This window comes from Pelodiscus sinensis, chromosome 2 (assembly GCF_049634645.1).
Source record: "Pelodiscus sinensis isolate JC-2024 chromosome 2, ASM4963464v1, whole genome shotgun sequence".
In the NCBI taxonomy this organism is placed as follows: Eukaryota; Metazoa; Chordata; order Testudines; family Trionychidae; genus Pelodiscus; species Pelodiscus sinensis.
Window position 1 is genome coordinate 160,201,325 of NC_134712.1, and position 24,085 is coordinate 160,225,409.

General features: G+C 41.0%; 1 protein-coding gene across 1 annotated transcript in view; it reads right to left on the reverse strand.

Moving 5' to 3' along the window:
• The window catches only part of ADCY1 (adenylate cyclase 1), a 757,558-nt gene that overhangs the window by 590,592 nt on the left and 142,881 nt on the right, over window positions 1-24,085 (reverse strand). The gene's annotated exons all lie outside the window — the stretch shown is intronic.

Sequence of the window (24,085 nt, forward strand, 5' to 3'; positions counted from 1 at the left end):
ACTCGGCTGACTTCTGCACCGCTCAGCTGGGCTGTTGCAGGGGAGCAAGCGGCGCAAGTGGCTGTTGGGGCGCCGTGGTCCCCATGCAGCGAGGGGGTGCTGCATGGGAAGCGAGGGGCCCAAGCAGCCTCTTCTGCTGAGCGGCACAGAAGTTGGGGAGTGCGGTGATGTACACAGCCAGAGGGTGGGGCCTGGTCATGTACGTCACTGCCCCGCCCCCCGTCATGCCCCCCTTCGCCTCCCTCTGTGGCGCTTGGCTGACTTCTGCGCCGCTCAGCCATGGGGGAGCCCAAACAGCAGCTTGTGCCACTTGGTCCCCTGTGGTGGCCTGGCTGAGCAGCACAGAAGTCAGCCAAGTGCCTCAGTGGGAGGCGAATGGGGGGCATAAAGGGGAGCAGGGCTGTGACATACACAGATGGGCCCTGCCCCCTGGCCGCATATGTCACTGCCCCGCCCCCCTTCACCTCCCGCCGTGGTGCTCGGCTGATTTCTGCACCACTCAGCCAGCCTGCTGCAGGGGAGCACACGGCACAAGCAGCTGTTCGGGCTCTGCGGTCCCCTGAGTGAGAGGTAGGAGGGGGCAGAGAAGAGAAAGAGAGAGTGAGAGGCAGGAGGGGGAGGAGAAGAGAAAGAAAGAGACGGAGAGAGAGGCAGGAGGCGGAGGAGAGCTGAGAGAGAGAAAGGGGGGAGGCAGTAGGAGGAGGAGGAGGGAGAGACATGGAGCAAGAAACCGGAGGCTCAGGAGAGAAGACCCACGTGGAGGAGAGACCTGAAAATTCTGTCTTATGATGGGCTAATTGACTAGCATTTAATAATGGACTCTTCAAACTAGCAGATAAAGGTATAACAAGAGCTGATGTTTAGAAGTTGGGGCTACACCAATTCACACTGGAAATAATATGTAAATGTTTAAGAAGGGGTAGTTAATCTTTGGAACAGTTGACCAAGGGCTGTGGTGAAATCTCCATTGCTGAAAGGTTTTAAAACAAGATTGGATTATTTTCTCCCTTGAAAGATATGCTCTAGTTAAAAAAAGGACCTATTTTGGGGTAAATTATAAGGCCTGTATTATGTAGGAAGTCAGACTCGGGTGATCACAGTGGTGTCTCCCAGTCTTGGAATCTATGAATGAAAAATATTGAAAATATTTAAACAAGCTCTGTTAGTAACCTTCACATGTAAATTTACAAAGAGAACTGAAGTTATCTACCTACCTCAAAGGGAGACCAGCGGAGCCTTAATTATTCAAAGAATTTTTTTTTAAATCCACATTCTTTCATATGTTTATTTGACAAGGGCTACCAAAGTTTAGAGAATTATTATTGTTATTATTTAATTGATTATTATTGCTCTCGGCATTTTTTCTGCCTTTCCTACTTCTTGCTCTGGAACTTTGTTATATGTTTAGTAATGATAACCTCCAATCAATAAATGGAGTTATTTCCCAAGGTATGTTGGTTAGGCTGCCTAACAAGAGAAGAGAATTAATTTTATTACGGTATCTTTGGATTTCTCTTTTCCGATTAATTTAATTGGAGATTCAGCAGCAGGAGAAGGTTGTGCAACTTCCTCAATTCTGATCATACTTCAAATTCCTTTCTCCTTCAAATAATATTTGCTACAGCTATCTCCATCTATTGCAGTAATTTTTCAGATTATCAGGAATTTGGTTTTCCCCCAAATGAAAGTTTGTCGTGTCAATCAGGCTTATTTTATTGGTTGGAATTAAAGCAATAGCAGGTTAAAGAGCTTAAGAGCTAAAAATAGAAAGGATTTTGGTGGCTGAAAAATGCCCATCTCAATTTGCAGTTTAGGGTATAGGAAATTCTAGAAGCATCAGGCTGGGCAGTTTGGCAACTAAACAGTGAGTTAGGAGCACAGTTCTTGTGCTCTTTGGAGAAAATGCTAATATTTGTTATACGAATGACTCTGGATAACATGATTTTGAGAGGTTTCTATGTGCCAAATATGACTATTTGAATTCCATGAGCATTCATACGATATGTATCTGTCTTGTTTTATAGCAGTTACTATTCAAAATAGAAAATACTTCCAAATTTGAACTTGGTTTTAATTAAAAAAAGACTTATATTTCTCAAGCCCATGAGATAGCAGTGAATAGATAACCTGCATACTCTTCTCAGATACAGTTTCTATCTCTTCCTTTATTCACTATCTTCCTAATTCAAATTACATACTTGCAAATGAAGCAGTTATGGAAGAAGGAAATCCGGTTGATTTCAGCTGGCATTTTCTGTCTGTGGTCTTTGCTAGAAGCAACTTACAAGGAAGCTATTTTAAGCTGCTAGGAGATCAAACACGTAGACTAAAGTGCCACCAAGAGGAGATAGAAAAATGTTTTGTGCATAGCAATGGTCATAAAAAACTATTTTGAAGCACTGTGTAGATTTATGGCCAATTACTAGAATGCAAAATCGAGTAATGAATCTATCAAGGAACATGCCTAACAACTCGATGTGACAGCAAAATGTCTATTTTTGTCATTTTTTATATCACAGCTGCATCCTTTAGAAGTAAAAAGAAATGTTGAAGCCTAAAACGAAGCAGAAGTATGTTTAACGTCCTCAGTGGTGTAGTTTCTCAGATGCTGCTCTCTAAAACAAGTATGCTGCAATTTACCCCATCCCTCTCTGATCCAACATAAGAGAAATGACAATATACAGTTTAGTGGTAGAAGACAGCAATTATGTTTTTCCTCTTATTTGAGTCTTATCTAAAATCAGTTAAATTGTCAAAAATAATAATTATAAATAATTCTATAAGTAAACAAGAGATAGAAACATAACAACACCGGTTTGTAAGAATAACTCAGAGTGGATTTGTGCTTAAAGTACTGGATGAGGCCTCAAGAAATCTGGGATTGGTTCCCATAGCTCTCCCATCTACTTCTTCTAGGGCCTTGGGAAAATCATTTAATCCCTCAGTGCCACAGTTCTCCATCTGTAACAAGAGGTTATTATGAGTGCCTGTCTCTTACCTTTTGTCTGTTTTGTCTCTTTAGACTGTAAGCCCTTCGAGGCATGAATTGTTTCCAATCATGTGTTTATACTCCCCTGGCCCAATAGAGACTCAATTTCAATTGGAGACTTAGATTCACCTAACAATGCTTAGCACATAGATAAACATAGAAGGGGAAGGAATCTCTAGTCCAATCCCTGCACTCATGGCAGGATTAAGTATTATGTAGACCACTTTTACCAGGTGTTTTTCTAACCTGCTCTTAAATATGCCCATGATAGGGATTCCACAACCTCCCTAGACAATTTATTCCAGTGTTTAGCCTCCCTGACACTTAAGAAGCTTTTCTTAATGTCCAACCTAAGCCTTCCTTGCTTCAGCGTACGCTCATTGCTTCTTGTCCTAGACTCAGAAGTTTAGAACAATTTTCCTCCCTCTTTCTTGTAACAGTGCTCTACAGATATCAATTGCATTGGTTGCCATTAAAGTCACACATTGATAGTTAAAAAAAATGATTTTTTTATATAACAGTTTCTGTTGCAGAATAGGACAAGTATTCTACAAGTTTCTGTGGTATCTCTTGACTTTTAAAATGATAGCCAGTATCAATTTCATTCCCACATCATCCCTGTGAGAGTGATATGCAGTACTGTATTATCCCCATGTTACAAATAAACTAAAATAGAAAACAAAGATAGAAAGTTGAAGCATGTTCCCATATCAGCAAAGGAATTTAGTGGCAGAGGTCACGGCTACTCATTCCCAACCACATTCATATTGATGGAGAAAGCAACAAATGTACTGGATTATTAGGATGCAGTAGGAGCCCAGGTAGTGAAGGAAAAGAGCAATCAATACTGTGCCTCCTATCCCCACTCTTAACATAATACAGTTCCTCCCCTCTTCTCCCCTAGAATTCTCCAAATGTCATTGATACCAGCAAATTAAAACTATACAATTTTATGTCCTTGAAGTATCAAATCCCAAAATTATTGGCCACTCATGCTGCCTTCATACCGCTTTCTGAGCTGCTTCCTGCAACCTCATAGACTCATAGACTTTAAGGTCAGAAGGGACCATTATGATCATCTAGTCTGACCCCCTGCACAGTGCAGGCCACAGAATCTCACCCACCCCCTCCTAAAATAATTGTCTCACCTATATCTCAGATATTGAAGCCTTCAAATACTTTGAAGACCCCAAGATGCAGAGAATCCTCCAGCTGTGATCTGTACCCCATGCTACAGAGGAAGGCGAAAAACCTCCAGGGCCTCTGCCAATCTACCCTGGAGGAAAATTCCTTCCCAACCCCAAATATGGTGATCAGCTAAACCCTAAGCATGTGGGCAAGACTCACCAGCCAGACACCCAGAAAGTTCTCTATAGTAACTCGTATCATTCCTCCATTGACCTATTTACCTATGGAGTACACATGATAATGGGACCCCCATTTCAATCAGCCTAACCACAGACCTTTCCCACAACAATTAATCCCCCTAGAAAGGAAGAAAGAGAACATTCTTAAGTGCATCACCTGCAAGAGTCTGTGAGTACCTCTCAGTCTGGGCATGCAACAGTACCATTGGTGTTAAATTCCCTCTATGCTTTTAGCTAATTTTTAAATCAAGTTGTGTAATTTGTTACCAATGTTATTTAAGTTTTGTGATACAATTGGTCTGGTTCCACGAGGAGTAACGGTAGTTCGGAATAGGAAGCCTAGTCCAAACTACCTAGTTCGTGCCGCGTGTAGCCGCAGGGCATGGAGTCCGAACTAGCGGACATTTAAAAATGGCGGCGCCCGGCAACATGCAAATGAAGCCCGGGAAATTCAAATCCCGGGCTTCATTTGCAACTCCAGTTGACTACATTACCACCCTAGTTCGAACTAGGGTGGTAGTGTAGACGTACCCTCAGATATCTAAAGTCCTATGAAGCAGCCAAGCTGAGCCCATATGGCTGTGCAACTGTCCATACATGTACAAAAACAATGTGGAGTCCTGTGGTACCTTAGGGTATGTCGAGACTACAGGGCTCCGTCAATGGAGCCATGTAGATGAGTTTACTAGACATAGCAAAATGAAGTGGTGATTTAAACAATCGCAGCTTCATTTACATCAAAATGGCCACCGTGCTGTGCCGACAATCAGCTGATCCAGCACAGCGGGCAGTCTGGATGCTCCACGGTCGACAAGGGAAGCCTTTATTGACCACTCTGAGGTTTACCGGAGCGGCTGACAAAGGCTTCCCTTGTCGACCACGGAGCGTCCAGACTGCCCGCTGTGCCAGATCAGCTGATCGTCAGCACAGTGCAGTGGCCATTTTGATGTAAATGAAGCAGCGATTTTTTTAATCGCCGCTTCATTTTGCTATGTCTAGTAAACTCGTCTACATGGCTCCATCAACAGAGCCATGTAGTCTAGACATACCCTTAGAGACTAAAGATACATCTACACAGCAAGATACCTCTGGTATCCCAAAATAGCTACCCCACATCTTTTGAACGTGGCCACTATTGTAAAATATAGTAGACCCACTATTTTGGTATCCCTGTAAACCTTGTTCCATGGTGGACAAGGGATGTCTCGAAATAATGTGTTATTTCAAAATTTGGTGCCGTATGGATGCGCCAAATTTCAAAATAGCCTATTTTGAAATAGAATCGAAATGAGATACGCAATTTGCATAGCGAAAATTGTGTGTCTTATTTTGAGCAAAGGGTGCAGTGCAGACGCACCCTAACAGATATATTAGGGCATAAGCTTTAATGGATAAAATCTACTAGCTTATACCCTAATAAATCTGTTAGTTTCTAAGGTGCCACAGGATGCCTTGCTGTTTTTGCAAATACAGACTTACATGTCTGAGACATACACGTGTAGATCGTATTAAAGACTGTCATGATCATGGAGCTCAGAAACATGTCCTCTATGATGCACTTACAACATACAAATGTGTTTTGGCATGCTAGAAAAGTAATCACAAGGGTTTGTTAGTTTGATCCTAAGTCCCAAAAATCACTGTTGGTTCCATACACTAAAAATCACCGGCATAGATCTGAGCAGTTGAATATTGCACCATCATTTTCCTCCCAGAGTGCTGTGCAGCTCATTACAACAACTACAGAACTGTGAGGACACAATGTTTGAGAAACAAAGTACCTTAAGGCAGCATAGCAAAATAGTTTTCTATTGGAGCGGAAAACTATCCTGTAAAGTACATAACCCAGCCTGAACTGTATTCACAGTGATTTCAAGACAATATTTGGTGTAAGTGTGTGCACTGTCCAGGCCAGATCCAGCTCATCTTCCTCACTCTAGTAAATTGTGTGCAGTTGCTTTGGAAAGGCCAGGGGAATTGCCAGTGGGATGGTTTCACAGAAATCTAGGCTTCCAATGGCAAATCTTAGTGGAAAGACTCTGTTACAGTTGAGGTGAAAATTGCATTTTTTTCCATAATGATGTGATGTTTTTAAATGTTTGACAGCTCTGTTCTACTGAGACATGCTTCATCTTCTGTTCTGCAAATCTGTTGGTGCAGTAGTTATGAAAAAAGTAGGACACTCCTATCAATATTTCTTTTAAAAAAAAGACTGTTGATCATATTTTCAGCCCCTTGAGAACATTTTTCAGTAATCATAAGTGCTTCTTCAAAAACACACAGACCTTTCAATAGAACAGTCCAGTTTTTGCTTTTTTTTAAAGAAACCTACTACTACAATGGTTTTGGGGGTTCAATCTGGGACAAAGACCTGATGCTATCAGTGCATCAAAATAAGATTGGTATAAAAACAAGTTTTTCAACTACACTATAGAGGTAGCCTAAGTATATTCTATTTTTGGATTAACTAACTGGCCAGCAGCCAAAATATAATTTAGAGAGATTGGAGTTATTTTCTTTTTAAAATGAGGACTGGAAAATATTAGTTTCACTCTATATTTGCCTTATTTTATGCTCACACTCCAGTTCTCCATAAGTGGGAAAGAAATTTGTTAAGTAAGAATTAATCAGCACTAAACTAGTGAAAAATATAATGCAGACTAAAAGTGACGAAGGCTTGTTATTTATGCAATATATTTCCTTTTTTAATTTATTTTTGGGGGAGTTTTTTTGGGGGGGATGTTTAACCTGTTCACTAGATACTATGTTATTTGTATAACAAGTCAAAAAAGAGGGAAAGGAGGTCTCCAAAGTTCCCTAGTGAAGTAAATAAAAGCAACACTTTTGAAAAATCACCCCATCTATGTAAGTGCCAAAATAGGGATTTAGGAGCCTAGCATTATGCATCAAAATTTGAAAATACTAGCCCCCAGTTCAGCTGTAGTAATGGCAAATTCAATCCCAGTATAATGTTGCTGAAGTAAGCAGAGTTGCACCATAGATTAATTTTGGACAACATAATCTGTCTTTTCAAAGAGAACCGTCTCTGAAATATGAAAAAAAAATCACTCAACAAGGCACATATTGGTTCAATCATCATTACAACAATACATCTAATTATTTCCTTCTGGTAACCTCCGGTTACATCCAATTTTCAAAGAAAAGGTCTCTTTTCAATAAGCCGTGTTCTGATGAAGCAGCCTTTAGTATTTCATTTTCTTATTTAAGAAACTCCCTGCTTGTCTTATCTGAATGTTAAATAAGAAGAAAACCCATTGAAATGGAAACAATTCTTAGCATCTGATTATGTGCAGTGTATTCCAACATTCATGCTACATTTGGAGCCCACCACTAAATAATTGTCTGTGATTATTTAGACCCTGTTTTAAGTGTTCAACACCCTCACTGTCCTCTCCCCCAAGACTGTTTCGATATTTGTAACATGAATCCTAATTCAGTTTGATGGAAATTAGATAAAGTTATTTTGCCATGTTGTTAGATTGTGTCACTAGGTAGGGCAGCAGGATGGCAGTAAACAAGAGGAAAGAAACAAAAATAGCATGAGAAAGCAAACATTCAGCAAAAGACCATGATAAAAAGAGACAAGCTTTGCCCAACAAGCCTTATAAAATGAATTTCATGTTCAGCCAAATAGTACTCACAGGCAAACGAAATTCTCAAGGAACTGTTTGCTTAGTCCTGTCTCACACTTGCTTGCTAATAATTATTAGCCTAACATACTGCAAAAATATTATCCTCATCTCCCAATATACACAATATTTCTGAAGCTCAGCATGATTCTATTTTTATTGTATCATGTATTGCAAGATGAGCAGATATGATGAAAATGTCTCACTTGCCACCTACTTACATATATTTCTTATTTTGGCCCATATTTGGTTTTTTTGGGGGGAGGCTTCTCTTTTTAAAGTCTGAAGTCCTATTTATATTATAATGTCACACAGAGAAATCAATGATTCATCAGTAAGAATCTATGATGGAAAGAGAATTGAAGAGGAAAACATTCAATCACAACCCTTGCCTACACAGAGAGGGTTGATGTTGCAGTCTTTCCAAGGACATACAATATTCATCTTGGGAACACCAATCTGTCGGCATAATGGCCAATAAGCAATTTTTCTATGAAAAAAATGCAGTAAGGGCTATCCTTTATGAATTGTGTGGTCCTATATCTGGTATATGTACCGTTAGCTTCACATGCATTTGGCCAAATTGTTTTCAATGAAGTCTGGCACAGTTTGCCTTCTCTTGAACATCAAAAGCAAAATATATCTAGCTCCTGTCATTGGTAGCATTGCACCACCAGATGCCTGGTGCATCTAACCCCACATTTGCAAGGCATTTCAAGCTCCTTGAACCATAAGAGAACCTAAGGCATATAGCACATCATAAACACAGACATCCATTAAGACAAGGAACTGGCCAAGACAGTTACCTAAAATAAGGAAGATGCTAAAGTTGCTGTGAGAATGTTTTTACACACGAAGAGTATAGAAGGATGAACTTATGAGCAGAACAGAGCCATCAGTCAAGTGCCTTAGAAAGAGAAAAGGAACAGAACTTCATCTCAGAGGGGAATCATGTGGAATATATCCTGTGCCTAGTTCACAAAGTCCTCCATCTCAGCTTGCCAAATTTGCTCATGTACCAGCACTTAGTTTTTGAAAAAGGAGTTTGTCTCTTAAAACCATAAGTTCTAAACATACACTGGCTCAGTAGCCATGGCCCTAATCATCTCCTCAACTTGTGCAAAGGAAAAAAACTTGGAGGACTGAGAACTCATGAGGGCAGTACTGTCCTTAAACCTTCAATAGAAGCACCTCTTTTTGAGCCGTGGGACATTGGGAACTGAACTCTTGTGGGGTTTTGAGAAGTTGGAAGATCAGCATTCTCCTCAGCATTGTCCTCTTCTGTGATGGGGTATGTACCCTAGTGTCAATAAATGGATTCATGTGTGTCTGAAAAGCCAACTAACATACTGAGATACACCTGGAAGGTGAGTCAGGGTTTACTGATGCAGGGTGGTGGAAAGGGAAAGGGTTGAGGGAGGACTACAAACAGCGGAAATTTGGAGCAGAACGTGATTGTGTGTGCCGGGGGAGGGGGTTAGGGGAACCATGAAGAGCTCAGCAGTCATGTTCTGTGACCAGAGAGTGGAAAGCCTGGCAGGAAGAGGCATCCCAGGGATTTGGCTCTGGGATTTATCCTGGAGCACAGAAGTCTCACAACAGACCAGGAGTGACATGGAGCATTCACCAGAGTAGACCATGTGCCACTGCCAAGCCCTGAAAAAGGGAGGGATTGGGAATTCCTGGGAGAGAACCCTGAGATGGATTGATCTAAGGAAAATCACAAATCATTGAAAGATCAAGTCTAAGAAGAGCAGAAGTCAGTGAAAGTTTGTGATTTTGGTTGGGATTTTGCTGGGGATGGAATTGTCTGGAGTGCAGAATCAAAATTTCTTCATGGTACTGTGAGAACCATCTCATGCAACTACAAGAGATCTATGGGGTTGAGTGACTAGGGTTCCTCCTCTTGAGAGAAAAACATGAGGATTCTTGAGTTTGACCTCAAGGACCTCCCATGGGTCGCTCCCAGAAGATCTCTCCACATCTCAAAAGACAGAATTTTTTTTTCAATCCGAGGCCAGTGTGAGTCTCATTTCTTATAGTGATTACTTAGTCTTGCTATTTGGATAGTTTCATCTTAGCACTGGAAACACTACTTAAAGGTACCATTTGAGATTTAATTTAGCAAAATCATTTTTATATGGATACATGAAAGTGCCCATAAACAAAAGGACTAAAAAAACCATCAGGAAAAAATGGGTTTCTGGAGATGACATAATATTTTTAGAACAATTAATGTATTTTTGTGAATTCTGGCAAATCCTTTATTGGAAATTTTTCTTCAGTAATGATCTTATTGAAATAAAACAGTACTAGGTTTCTTATTCACAGACTCCCCCTCACACGTACAGTTTAAAACAAACACACCCACCCCCTTGCACCTTAATCATACTGCCAGCATGAACTCTGGACAATTAAGACAGCAGCTCTTCATTGGGAACAGGGGCAAATCCTCTTAATGCTGCATATGGCCCTTTAATCAAAATGCTCTGTACAGAGGACTTAGTTCTAGTGCTCACCCCACATGAATCAGCTCCAATTCTGTAACTGACCTCATTTGGCATCTGTCAGAAGCTAAAAGCAATAGCATCCAGCTGTTCACTTTAGTCAAACCGTACAAGTGCATAAATAAAACATATACATTGGACTTTAACCCTTGGGAAACATAATGCTTCTCAGTGGCAAAAATGAAGTACTTAAGGTTTTTTTCTTCTTGATGTCATTTGAAGGAACATCCCCAGTTCCGTATGCATTATCTTTTCCTGGAGAATTTTGGCTGTCTTCTACACCAGTGCTCAGACAGTGCTATATTATACAGAGATCTCCAGCCTAAGAAAAAGCACCTTGCTTAGCATGATGAAAGAGATATGTCAGTATCACTCACTGCACAGGAGTGTGAGCACGGCATTCAGCAAGCTATTCACCAAAGCTTACAAATGGGAAAACAAGCTCCGTTAAGCTCCCTTTAAAAGCTCAGCGTTCTTCACCCTTCCTTGCAGTGAGAAGTGCCTTCATTGGAGCTGCTTGTGGAACAAGGTGATAATGACAAGGAGGAAGAATTTACCATCCACATTCACGTTGAGGGATACCTCACTCTGACCACAATCCCTGGCAGATTCTGGCCCCAGCTGATTAGTAAAGACACAGGAAGTAAGAGCTGTGGGTAACTGCTCCTCTGTGTATTTTTTCACATTGCTTTGGCACTCCGTGATGCATCAGTTTAATTATCAGACCTTAATTATTATCCTCAAAATGATCTGAAGTGAAGAACACATACTTACCTAAAGCTCCTTTCTGTAGCCATTGGATATAGTTTAAAAAATACTTTTTCTTTTTAGGTAGTTGGGTAAGTTGCAGAAAAGATCACAAATACTGTTGGTCAGAATATATTCAAAAGGTATGTTTTTGTTTTTTGTTCCATTGTTTTTAATGATTTTAAAAAAAGAAACAAAAGATCAGAGGAAAACATTTACTTAACATTTTTCAATTAATTGCATTATTTAGTGGGGGGGGGGGTTATGTGAAAGATCAAATTCTGGAGAGGAATTCAGACCACTGAGAGGTTGTGTGAACACTTGTATCAAACCTGAGAACCAAAATACTTCTGCTACTTGTGGCTCTGTGCCTGGGACATGCACGCTAGCTATGTGTGCTTTGCGTTCTGTATGCTGTACAGCTCTCATTCAACCACTTTAAATCCAACAAGCTGCCAGCAGTTATCACAAACACACTTCTGGCTTAACCAAACTTGGTTATTGTTAGCAGGTGACAACAAGACATATCCAGTTCCAAACTTTTCCAGAGGTTGTGCTGTGATTGTTGCAGGAGAAAGCTGGATATTTTCGAAGAATAAGAAGATGTATTTGTTCCTTTAAGGGGACAAAACTACCAACTGGCCACATTAATTGGAGTTGACATTCACTTTAGTACAAACACTGCATTGCTGGTTTAGATAAATAGTAAAACAAGTTTGTTAGCAAAGGACAAGAATTCAAGTACACAAGTATAAACGATAAAGTTAGAAATAATTACAAGCAAAGGAAAGTGAAAACACTCATTTAACTGTCTAAATCTTAATATAGCAAGGTTTTGTTCAAGCCTTTGTTCAAGATAACTTTTCTCAACAACAGTCTTCGAGGAAGATGGTATGTGACCAACCTTATTGGTACAGGATCTCTTCCAGAGGCTCAAAGATGCTGGATCCTTTGTCGTCTTGGGTGGAAAAGACAACTTGTGGTTTTCTGACCCCTACTTTTCTAGCCCAGTGAACCTTTGAAAAGGATTCTTCTGGATGTCTTCTCCCCCTCAGAGTAAAGATTATTCAAGCAGAGAGGAAGGTCATATGCAGGCCCTATCAGAGGGGGGACCAGGAGGGCCATTTGGCCAGGATCTCAGGAGACATTTTAACAAATTTTAATATTTTTCTACCAGATCATTTCCATGTATTTTACACCTTGCAGTTATAACAGAGACAACAAAATAAACTATATATAAACACCAAAATTTGATTTAAATCATTGTGGGACCTCGGGACTTCATTAATTTTTTAGTCACATCTGAGTTTTCATCTGTATGACTGGAGACTGGAGTAGATTCTGTGATTAGCGATTCTATCTTATGAAACATTGTTTACAGTCTTTGCATAGTTTAGAGGTTTTGAAAGTCATAATTAATTCTGTTACTGTAAAGTGATTTTGCTTGGTCTGAGGGTGAGTTTAACCTTTAAATTAGATAAAACTTTAAAAAACAATTAGTCTGGTAGCACTTTAAAGACTAACAAAACATGTAGATGGTATCATGAGCTTTTTGACTGGTTATCTGAAGAACTGGATTATGCCCACGAAACTACATGTTTTATTAGTCTTTAAAGTGGTTTTTAAGTTTTTCCTGTTTAAATTAGATGTTTATCTCTGCATAGGAGATTTTCAAATTCCTGTTTTTTCTTGTGTCTTCATATACAATAACCATATCAGGTTCAGCTATAAGCTACCTCTTTGACCAGTTTTAGATTCACCTTTAAAGGTGTTTTTTATTATAATAAACTTTTAATTCTAGTTGTTTAATAAACTTTATATCTAATCTGGCAATTGCCCCATGTTCATATTCATAACAATGCACCAATTATTAGAGGAATTTAATAATGGGAACATGTTATCAGATGAAATTTCAAGACTTTGAAATAAAGCCATAAAGGCCACAGTAAATAACACCCCAAACCATTATTATATAATATTCATTGCAAAGTATATACTATTAAAATTTTGTATAAGCAATAGCCTTTAACTAATTCATTTATTATGTGTTACTGTGTTTTAAAAGAACCCCTTTATAAAAATGAAATGAAGATTTGAAAGTGGTGCAAGTAAGAGAAATAGCAGTTAGGGGTTTAAAGCTAATATCATTTTTCATAGAAAAGATGCCTCAGCCATTAAATGGTGACCATACTGACAGTGACACTTCCAGTTCTGATCATGAAAACTTTGTACCCACAAATTATTACATTTCAATTGCACTGCCTCAAAAGGAGGAGGTCATTAATCAACACATAGAAATGCCAACAATGTCCATAGATGCAGAATCTATGCTTAATTTAGAGGCTGTGCAGGCAGAAAAAGTTGGAGATGCTGGAGATGCTGTGCAACAAGAGCAAGAACTTATGACTAGCTCAGGACACAGTGAAACAACAGAGGCATCAGAGACTGATATAGGACTTCTTGATAAGAACAATGTTTCTCAAAGTCATTTCTCAAAGCCAGTTGATTTCAGATTCCAAGTAATATACCAAAAGCTGCTGAAAGTCATGCTTTTCCCACTCATCTGCCAATAAAAACTCTTCCAAATGGAGATATCTACACAAGAGACTGGCTCTGCTGGAGCATGAAAAAGCAGGCTCTGTACTGTGTGCGCTGTTTCATTTTTAACAGTAATACTTCAAATGCATCTGTACTGTCAGATCCATCTAGTTGGAGCATCACTAGCGGTTGGAGGAAGTTGAAAGAGTGAATACCTGCACATGAAACTTCAATATCACATGAAGATAACTATGTTACATGGAAATCAGCTAGCAGACCAGCACTAGCTGACAGTTCAATTGAAAACGTACTCCTGAGTGAAATAAACACAGAAACTGATAACTAGACAAACTCTCTGGCTTGTATCTAGACTGGCAAGTTTTTCCGCAAAATCATCTGCTTTTGTGGAAAATCTTGCCAGCTGTCTACACTGGCCGCTTGAATTTCCGCAAGAACACTGACGATCTCATGTAAGATCGTCAGTGTTCTTGCGGAAATACTGTGCTGCTCCCGTTCAGGCAAAAGCCCTCTTGTGCAAATCATTTGCGCAAGAGGGCCAGTATAAACAGCACAGTACTGTTTTCCGCAAAAAAGCCCCGATCGTGAAAATGGCGATCAGGGCTTTTTTGCAGAAAAGCGCGTCTAGATTGGCCACGGATGCTTTTCCGCAAAAAGTGCTTTTGTGGAAAAGCGTCCTGCCAATCTAGACGCGCTTTTCCAAAAATGCTTTTAACGGAAAACTTTTCAGTTAAAAGCATTTCTGTAAAATCATGCCAGTGTAGACATAGCCCTTGAGTTCATATTGAATGTCATTCTTTTTCTTTCTGAATAGGGATTGGTTTTATTCGGTTCCAGTCAACATATTGATGACCCTACAAACAGAATCTTTCTTGATATACTTGAGCTTCTTAGCAAGTATGACTCACTTTTAACAGGCCATGTTAAGTGTGTTGATGAATCACAAGAGAGCAAAAAATGAATGCAAGTCTATTATCTGTCTACCAGAATACAAATCATGTTTATTGAATTATGTGGAATATTTGACCAAATAACAATTCTTGAAGAGATACGACATGCGATGTACTTTCCAATAATTGATGCAATACCAGACTGTTCTCATAAAGAACAGATAACACTGGTTGTTCAATATGCTAAAATTGCAGGAAGTTCGAAGGTTTCAATTGAAGAGTGATTAATTTTGTTTGATAATTTCAAGAAAAAAATAGAAAAGAAATCACTGCTCAGATATTAGAAATTTTAGAAGGCTTTAAATTAAATTTTTAAGTCTGCATTGGCCAAGCATATGACAATGGATCCAATATGGCTGGGAAGTACAATGGAGTATAAGCAGTCCTTCTTGAGCAAAATCCAAACTGTATTTTCTCCAGTTGTGGCAACCACAAACTAAATCTTGTTGGTGTTGATTGCACTGAATCATGCAAGGAAGCAATCACATACTTTGAAACAATCCATCAACTGTGAAACCTCTTCAGTAGCAGTCCTCAAAAGTGGGAAATTCTGAAGCATCATCTGACTGTTTCTTTTCACGTCATGTTGATAACGAGATAGTCAGCTCAACTTGATGGCATCCAACCAGTTACACAGCATTTGGACTGCGTAAGAAAGTCTGTAAGTGAGCTTGAATCTCTTACTCTCACAACACAGGCTCACACTGAGCTTAAGTCAATCCAGAAGTATACATCCAAATTTGAATGCATTTGAATGTCATCCATGTGGATGAGGCTGCTAAAAATGATCCATGAAACTAATCTTGTAATTGAAGCTTGCAATGCTACAATAGATGTTGAGAGGGATAACGTTGAATTACTTCTTAAAGATATTCAAAAGATTAATGATCAATGGGACGCAATCCTTTCTGAGTCCAAATCAGTAGCATAGGATATTAACATTTTAATCTGATGCAGAAAGGCACTATGGAGTCAATTTTTGTGTTATTATTGACTCCATCAAATCTGGTCTTACACGTAGCTTATGATACCATCTACATGTTTTGTTAGTCTTTAAAGTGCTACCAGACTATTTGTTGTTTTTTAAATTAGATTTGAGTCACTGCAATAAATTTGTATCCTTTTAGGATTCTCCTTTTGGAGTTCAGAGAACTAAATGATGAGGATCTATATTTAGTGGTTGAACAGTTTAAACAAAGGTAAACTGAGAATTCAAGAGATATCTGTGACTAGTTCATCTTTCTCAAACATATACATTCCACCAATTTTAAATCGGACTGCAAGCCAAAAGACTGCTTCAAGAAATTTTCAATGTTGGCCTGTTTTTCCTAATATCACAATTGCATTAAATATTTTTGTCAGTCTCTGTATCATTGTCCTTCCCCTACTCTTTCCATTCTTATCTTGGGATGGACGGCTCCCCACTACAGCACACTACTGACTCTTGCCAGTGCTACCCTACTGAGGTCATGTTACTGACTCTTGCTGGCACTTCCCTGTCTGGAGGTGCACTCTGGGCTTGATCCTGTTGTTCAGACTGGGTATAAACAAACTATGAGTAAAAGTCCCATTCCAGCTATGTTGGGCAGTGTCCTTTTCCTCTCAGGTTTTTAAACTGAGTAATCTAAATGTCCCCTTCATTTGTCCAACCCTTCTCTGCAGCACACTCACAGTTCACCTCCCATCTTGGGTAGAGCGGGGAGGTAAAGAGGGTTCTTACCCCCTCCTCTGGTCACTCGGGATTTGCCTGCTCACTTCTCTCTGCCTGCACTCTGCTAGCCACTCCTCAAACCTTTCTGCTCTGTCCTGCTGGCCACTTACCATACTTCTTCACTGCTGCCCTGCTAGCTGCTCATCATATCTCTCCACCTCTGCTCAGCTCACCATCACCATTCAATCCCATCCACTTCTTGGCCAAGACTTCTGCCCATCAGTCTCAAGTGATTTCAGCTCTTAGCAAGAAGGATAGAAGAAATACAGCTCCAACACAATGAACATGAGAAAGAGGCACCCAATGATGCCCATTTAGCTCTGTTCTTTGAAGTGATGGGAGAACGGCTCAAACCAGTCTAGGCAGAGGAGACTATGTAGCTTTCTGACCAGAATAACCTTCCCTCACTCCCTTCTCTTATAGAGCTCTGAGGGTGTGTCTAGACTACAGGGATTTTTTTGAAAAAAGTAGCCTTTTTTAAAAAAATCTTTACCTGCATCTAGACTGCAGCCACGTTCTTTCGTAAGCAAATGAAAAGAATGCAGCAGTTTTTTCAATCGTGGAAAACCTCATTTTATGAGGAAGAACGCCTTTTTTCGAAAGTGTTCTTTCGAAAAAAGGCACTACGTAATGCAAACTGTGCTTTTTCGAAAGAGAGCATCCAAACTGCCTGGATGCTCTGTTTTGAAAAAGCGGCTTGCTTTTTCAAAAGTACTAGTTGTAATCTAGATGCTATTTTTTGAAAGAGGCTTGCAGTCTAGACGTAGCCTGAGAGTCGAGGCCCTGCTTAGCAAGGTTCTTTCTACCATGAACCTTTCCCTTTGTAACAGATTTAACTTAGTCCCGCTTTTCTGTATTTTCACATAATTACAAACATTGATAGTCATATTTCAGCTATCCCTACATTTATTGCAAATACTGCTGGTGTTGGATCACAGTTTAAGTTGATTACAATGAGCAAAATACTACTCCATCTGCTGAATAGCTAACACATCCAAGCAAAGCAGGAGCAAACTGTATTTACCTAGACACGCCCAGGGTCTTTCTCCCTTTCCAGTTAGCTGGAAGGGCAGCATTCCTTCACATCCTGCTAACATATAAATGAAACGTAACAAAAAAGAAAGAAGTCAGAGATTTGAAAAGGGCCACACCAAACCTGCTACTGCAAACCATTGCATGAACACATATTTCAAATATTGACAAGACCTTCACATTTTGGGACCAGTTATTAACTCCTGGTGCATCTGTGAATGGCAGGCAAAAATATCCTTGACTGTTATGAAAACTGTCATGGCTTTGATTCAAATGAGTTTTCCCAAATACTTTCTTGCCATATGAATTCAGCTCTACTAACCCCATAATAACAGAACACTACAAAAATGCACTCACTCATCTCATAATAGCACAGAGTTTTCTTTGGATAACTTCCTTTCCAACCAATTCAGAATTTTCATTTTCTTTATTAAATGACCCTTTTTCATAGGCTGTGATAGCATTAGACCTGCATTAGATATTTCAAAGATGATTGGATTAAAGACTAAAATGTCTCTCTTCCCTTTTGATTCTGTCATGGTGTCTAAGTTAATTTACATTGTCAGTTTTGTAAGTGACATCTTTAAGTTTGATATAGTAAGTGTCTGATTATTATGTTTGACTTGAAGTATTGCTGCAGACGGGGAATCAGTTATTGAAATCTTATTTCACATACTCGTAAAGTTATCAAATTTATCGGCATTTAAAATATTTTGCTTTTATTGGGTTTTGGATGTTGCATGCATAAAGCAATCAAACAACATTATAATTTAGTTCTGTAGGTTCTGATAAAATAAATGGAGAATTGAATTAACCAATGACATCCCTAATTAAATCATTTTTGGGGAACCCCTTTCAATAAAACAAAGATGATAAATTGCCAGTGCTTGTTTAACTCAATTTATTCATGTTGTTTTGGTATATATTGTTAATTGTAGTGTGGCTAACAGTATAAAATATTCAGTTATATATTACCCATGGGAACTGCAGATATTTGATTCGGGCCCATTTTCATGTTCCAACCCTATTATAAATGTTGATGCTGTGCAATGGGCTGCATATCTCAGAGCCAGAAATAAAGTTACAATGAAAGACAGACACACTGAGCACAGAGATACCTGGGGAGTGGTTTCCCTAGCAACAAGCAGAAGAAGAGCACTCACAACTTTCTCTCCTCTGGTGAAATTATTGGTGGCTTGAGAGTCCACAGAGAAGACTCCTATTATAAAAAGCTGCAGTCAACCGATGTCTAATTCACATTAAAAAGATTAACATTAAAATGGATCCAGTGTCCATGTTGGGCATCCAAAAACACACTTGCAAGCTATAAATTTTAAGAAAAGCTCTTCCCTGTGAAAATTAGATCTTGCTGTAGAATACTGAGGTGGGCATTCAAAACTAGAGACAGGTTGGATCACTGGTCCATGTTGAAAACCTTGGCCTTCCAAATTTTGGTCAAGGATGAGAATGTAGGCTTTTCAAAAACACCGATAACTTTATTTTCACATTATATTTTCTCTTTTGCTCCCTAGGAACCATATTGTGCAAGTGCCTCTGCACTCACACAAAGGCCCAGTGACTGCAATCAGCCTGGTTCTATCTGCTTAAATGGTTCTTATTGGCACTGTATATGAGTGCCTTACAATCTGCAATGGATTATTCTTCCTTAGAGCATCCTTTAGAAGTAGGGAAGACCTATCCTTGGAATGCTGTGCTTAACATGGACACAAAAAGAAAATGGGAGAGAGTGAGGGCTAGTGGCACATTTTTGTAAGCATTTTTCACTGTAAATCGTAAGTGAACTGTAGTGTCTTTCCAATACCTCTTTGCTCCTGTTATTATTTACAGATAAAAAGCTGTAAGTCCTAGCATTACAGAAGCATGGTCCCCCAGAAAAAAATTCAGAATCATTCCGAAGACGAGCTCTTCCCTTTGCCACAACCAACTCAAAATCCTGGTTCATCTGCCTCCAAACAATTATCTGTGCACTGTATATGTTAGTGGCACTCCACTGACTCCAGAAGGAGTTATGTCAAGTTACACCAACTGAGGATCTGGTCCAGTGAAGAAAATGTAATCTGTGTTATAGGATATATTAGTGCAGAATTGGTCCTTTAAGTTACTAGCCATGTTCAGCAGGGAAGTGCTATGGAGAGGGTCCACTACTGGGCGCTGTACCTGAGATCGCTCATTTGATCATGGGCCAGAGCAGCCCCTGATATTTTCCAGGCTACAACACACATTCTTCCCTGTCACCATTCCATTGACTGAACTTCTACAGGATATAGCCTTACGATGCCCCCTCCTCTTCCTATCCATCTCCTCTTTTATGATGGTGCTGGTCTCTCTCCTATTCCTTGCACGTTAGGCTTGTGCCTGTGTCTTGTCAGTGGATGCAGCATCTCCTCTTTCCTTTTTGTCCATGCGCAGGGCTAGACACAATGGAGCTCATCTCTCTTCTGATAATAATTGCTGATTTGGCTATGCTCATCTCCTTTCTCTGGGGCAGACCGCAAACAAGCAGCAGAAAGGAAAACAATTGCAGTGATTGGATCCTCATTTAGTTCTAGAGTTTACTACCTTCAACATGGAAGTCAGTGACATTCCAGGCAATTATCTCCTCAGCATTTAATGCTGATTGTGACAGCGCCACAATGACGGCATTCCATTCGCAGGGTTGGGCTCAGACAGATGGTGTCTCCATTTCAGTGTTGTTCCCGAAGAGATCTTAAAACCAAATGAGCAGCTTTCAGCAAAGATAATAACGTTAAAGAATAGAAAGTGATGATTATTCATGCACTTTAGATGAACATGAAGCTACAGCCAATAGCAGTCGATATTCTGTGGGCCTTAATACTGGCCCTTGAAATCCAGGTGCATCAGCTTGATTTTAAGGGAGCAGGAAAGATGCCATTGGGCAATAAATCTCATTGTAACTCACATTGAAGTTGTGCTCAGTTTACTGACCTACGTGCAGTCAATCAATGGTCTCCCCATTCAGATCTTAATGGAGGAGTGTCTCCGCTCATATAATCCCCCATTTCAATGCCCCACTTCCAGCCTCAACAGAGAAATTAAAAGCGAAGTGGCCTACCATAGGGTGGCTGATCCCAGTAAATGAAAAAGTCCAGCTACCATGCTCCAGAATAGGTTCTCCCCTTTAAGTCAGAGGGTGGGGCAGCAGTTGCAAGTTATAAAGGTCCAAGGAGAATCTGAGATGGGGAGAGCCAGTGAGACAGAGCTATCAGGGAATGCATCAGGTGATGGGGCAGATGAAAGCAGCCAGAGACAGAAGGTGTTTCCTGGTGGAAGGCTAATGGTAGTAAAGCAGTAGAGAGGTTTGCCAGCTGGTATCCCCTGAGCCAGAGAGTCAGGGACAGAGGGCTGGAGGAGGAGCATCTGCAGTGGGAATTGCCTAAGACGGAGTGCCAAAGCCGAGGGTGAGAGAGGCTGCAGAAAGCAGTGGAGGAGCTTACCTGCTCCACACTGCTGAGCTGGAGACAGGGGGAAGAGTGAGAGGGAATGAGGCATGCACTCTGGAAGGATGAACTCTCACCAGAGCAGCTGTGGGGTTCCACCTTGGAAGGCTGGGAGGGCTAGGGTGGCTGTCCTGGCAGAGGGACAGAAGAGGAACTTAGGTGTGGTAGAATGTGCTGGCATGTGGTGTCATGTCATGGGATTTGAGGACTAAATACATGCAGGTGATAAATGAACTATGTTGGGGACTTTTGTGAAGTACCGATTTGCACTATTGTTTCAATAATAAAAGTGGACCAAAGAAGGGAATCACTGAAGCAAGAAAGCCATTAGAGAGTTCTTCTCAGGGAGCGAAAACTGAGGTTGACCCACTGGCTGTGCAGTAGCCTGCCAGAAGAGGGAGCTCCAGTTGGAGTGAAACTATGGCAGAGCCCCTCCAGAGCTAAGTCAGTGATGACACAGTTAGGGGAAGTTATAATGTTTCTGCTATATCTGTGGACAAGTAGTTTGTATTGCTGTTCTGGTGGCACTTTTTGCAAGTAGCTAAAATAATTTACATTTTTTTTCTTTAAGTAGTAAAACTGGAACCCAGACTCCAGCAAGAGTTCAGAAATGTTTCTGTTAACAGCAAGTTTTATTAGGGAAGCCCTCCTGTAAAATGAATCTCAAGGAGTCTTTACAATTGGTGGCACAAATATTGCCTAGGTTATGTGTGATCATGTGACGGCACACCGAATTATACCCTAATGCAATTTAAACAAACCCTAACTTTCTGACAGCTTCTTCAATTGGACTTCAGTGTCTGCATCCTGTGCAAACAAACCTCACGCATCACATTAATAGAGCAGAATCTAATTAAACAGTACCTTGATAAAGACTTGATTGAATTCAGCTGATTGCTACAACCTAAGGTCATTTTTGCTGTTGTACCAGCCAACAGTTATGAGACTAACATCACTAACCCTTGAACAAGTCACAGGTTTCGTTAATTCTTATGCTATTTATAATATGTGTACTATGGATTCTCTGATGCAAGAGGTCAAATTAAAGGATATAGGCAGACATTTGTCTGCACCTTGAGAGAAAATATCTCTCCACATATTCTGAAGACATTCCTGCCATTCTGTCCATGGCTTGTACATGTATGCATTTTCAGCTTTCTGTCAGTATAAATAAGTCAAAAGCAGCAAGACACACTACTGAGTTATACTGACACTCTCCAAGCAATAATCTGGCAAATCAGTCATGTGTAAGCGGGTTTAGGGATCTCCTGTGGAATCAGAAGTGTCTATGACCCATAAAAGCAACTAGGCACATCCCTAATGTTTAGAGGTTGAGTGGTTTGTATTCGCTGTGTGTATAGTCATAGGACTCAGAATCACATATGCCAGTTATTTGCCAAAGCCTGTCTCCAAAGTAGTCATTTTGAAAGAAAAAGTTACTTCATTTAAGCTAGGGTAAGTCTACACTACAGTGTTATTTCAAAATAGCTTATTTTGAAATAATGCGTCTACACACAAAATGCATTTTGAAATAGCATTTTGCTATTTTGAAATAGAGTGTCCACACTGAGTGAACTCTGAATCGCATTTAAGGCTGGCCAGAACCAATTCCAGCAGGGCATCAGGTCAGGACTTACTGTGTGGGACTGCTGCCTGAGGCTATCTGAGGTCTGTGCTTAAAGGGACCTTTCCTCAAACCCCCCCCCCCCCCAGACAGCCAGTTCTCAGGTTTCCCTGCTTGCTTGTCTACCTCAATAAGGTACAGCAAAGCATTTTGTCTTTGCTTGCTCTGGTTGCCCTCACTCAGGACACCACACCACTCTGCAACATGGAGCCAGAGCTGACCCTGAGCACTCTGGTGCTTCTCTTGGATGCGTTGCTGTGAGCCACTTTCTGCAGGCTGCCATCCGGGAGGTCCATCGGAGGACTGTCAGGATCCAGGAGGCCCTGTGGGAGAGGTTCCACCCTGACGAGCACTAAGAGCCTCTCTGGTCTGCTACACTGGGGGCCTGTGCCTCATTCCTCCCTTACTTCCTTTCACTTACCCCTCTCTAACCCCCCTTCTTGATGTCAAATAAAATACACATATTTTCAGGAACGCAAACTCTCTTTATTTAACAAAACTTGGGGAGGAGGGAATGAAACTCTGATGAGACTTGAGAAAGGAGGTGGGAGAGAGGAGAAGAGAGGGTGGGAGATGGAAGAGGATAACCTGGGAGAAGGGAGCTGCAAGGGGAAGAAGGGGAAGGGAAGGTGAAGGGCTCAGGGTTGGGAGTCTCACTGGACCAACTTGATGTCATGAAAACCTGCTCCTGGGTTCACATGTGGCCTTTGGTGGCCAGGCTGGCAGCTATTCTGCCATAGATGGCTGCATTCCTGCATCTAGTGTGAAGATCATAGACATTGAGGGCATCCCTCCCAAACCTGAATAAGGTCCATGATCTCCACCCTGGACCAGGAAGGCGCCCACCTTCTCCAGCCCCTGACAAACTCCTGGGAGCTGGCAGCCTGCTCCTGGGGAGCGGTGGAGGACTGGCTGCCAGTGGCTTGCTGCAGAGGGACACACAAAACCACCGAGAGTCACTGGGGTGCCAGGGTGGCTGAGAGTGCTCCTTCCCCACCACTGTCCCATGCCCCCACTCCCCAGGAGCACCCCCCCACACACAATCCTGGCCACTGTGGGCAGTCCTTAGTGCAGGTGGGACAGAACAAACCTTCCCGTGGAGGGGACTTTCACCACCTCTTCCCCTCTTCCTTAGGACAGCCCATCCCCTCCTCGCACCCCCCTTCCTGGCACAGTGGCCGGAGACTGCCATACCTGCATGAGCACTGCTCCGATGGTGGATCTCCCCATGCCTAACTGGTTCCCCATGGACTGGTAGCTATCCGTCATGGAGAGCTTCCAGAGGGTGATGGCTACATGCTGGTGGAGGGGAATGGTGGGCCTCATGTGTGTGTCCCATCACTGAAGAGCAGGGACGAGCCACTCACAGAGCTCGAGGAAGGTGTCCTTCTTCATCCTGAAGCTCTGAGTCCATTGTTGGTCTCCCCAGCACTCCAGGATAATGTGATCCCACCAGTCACTGCTGGTGTCCAG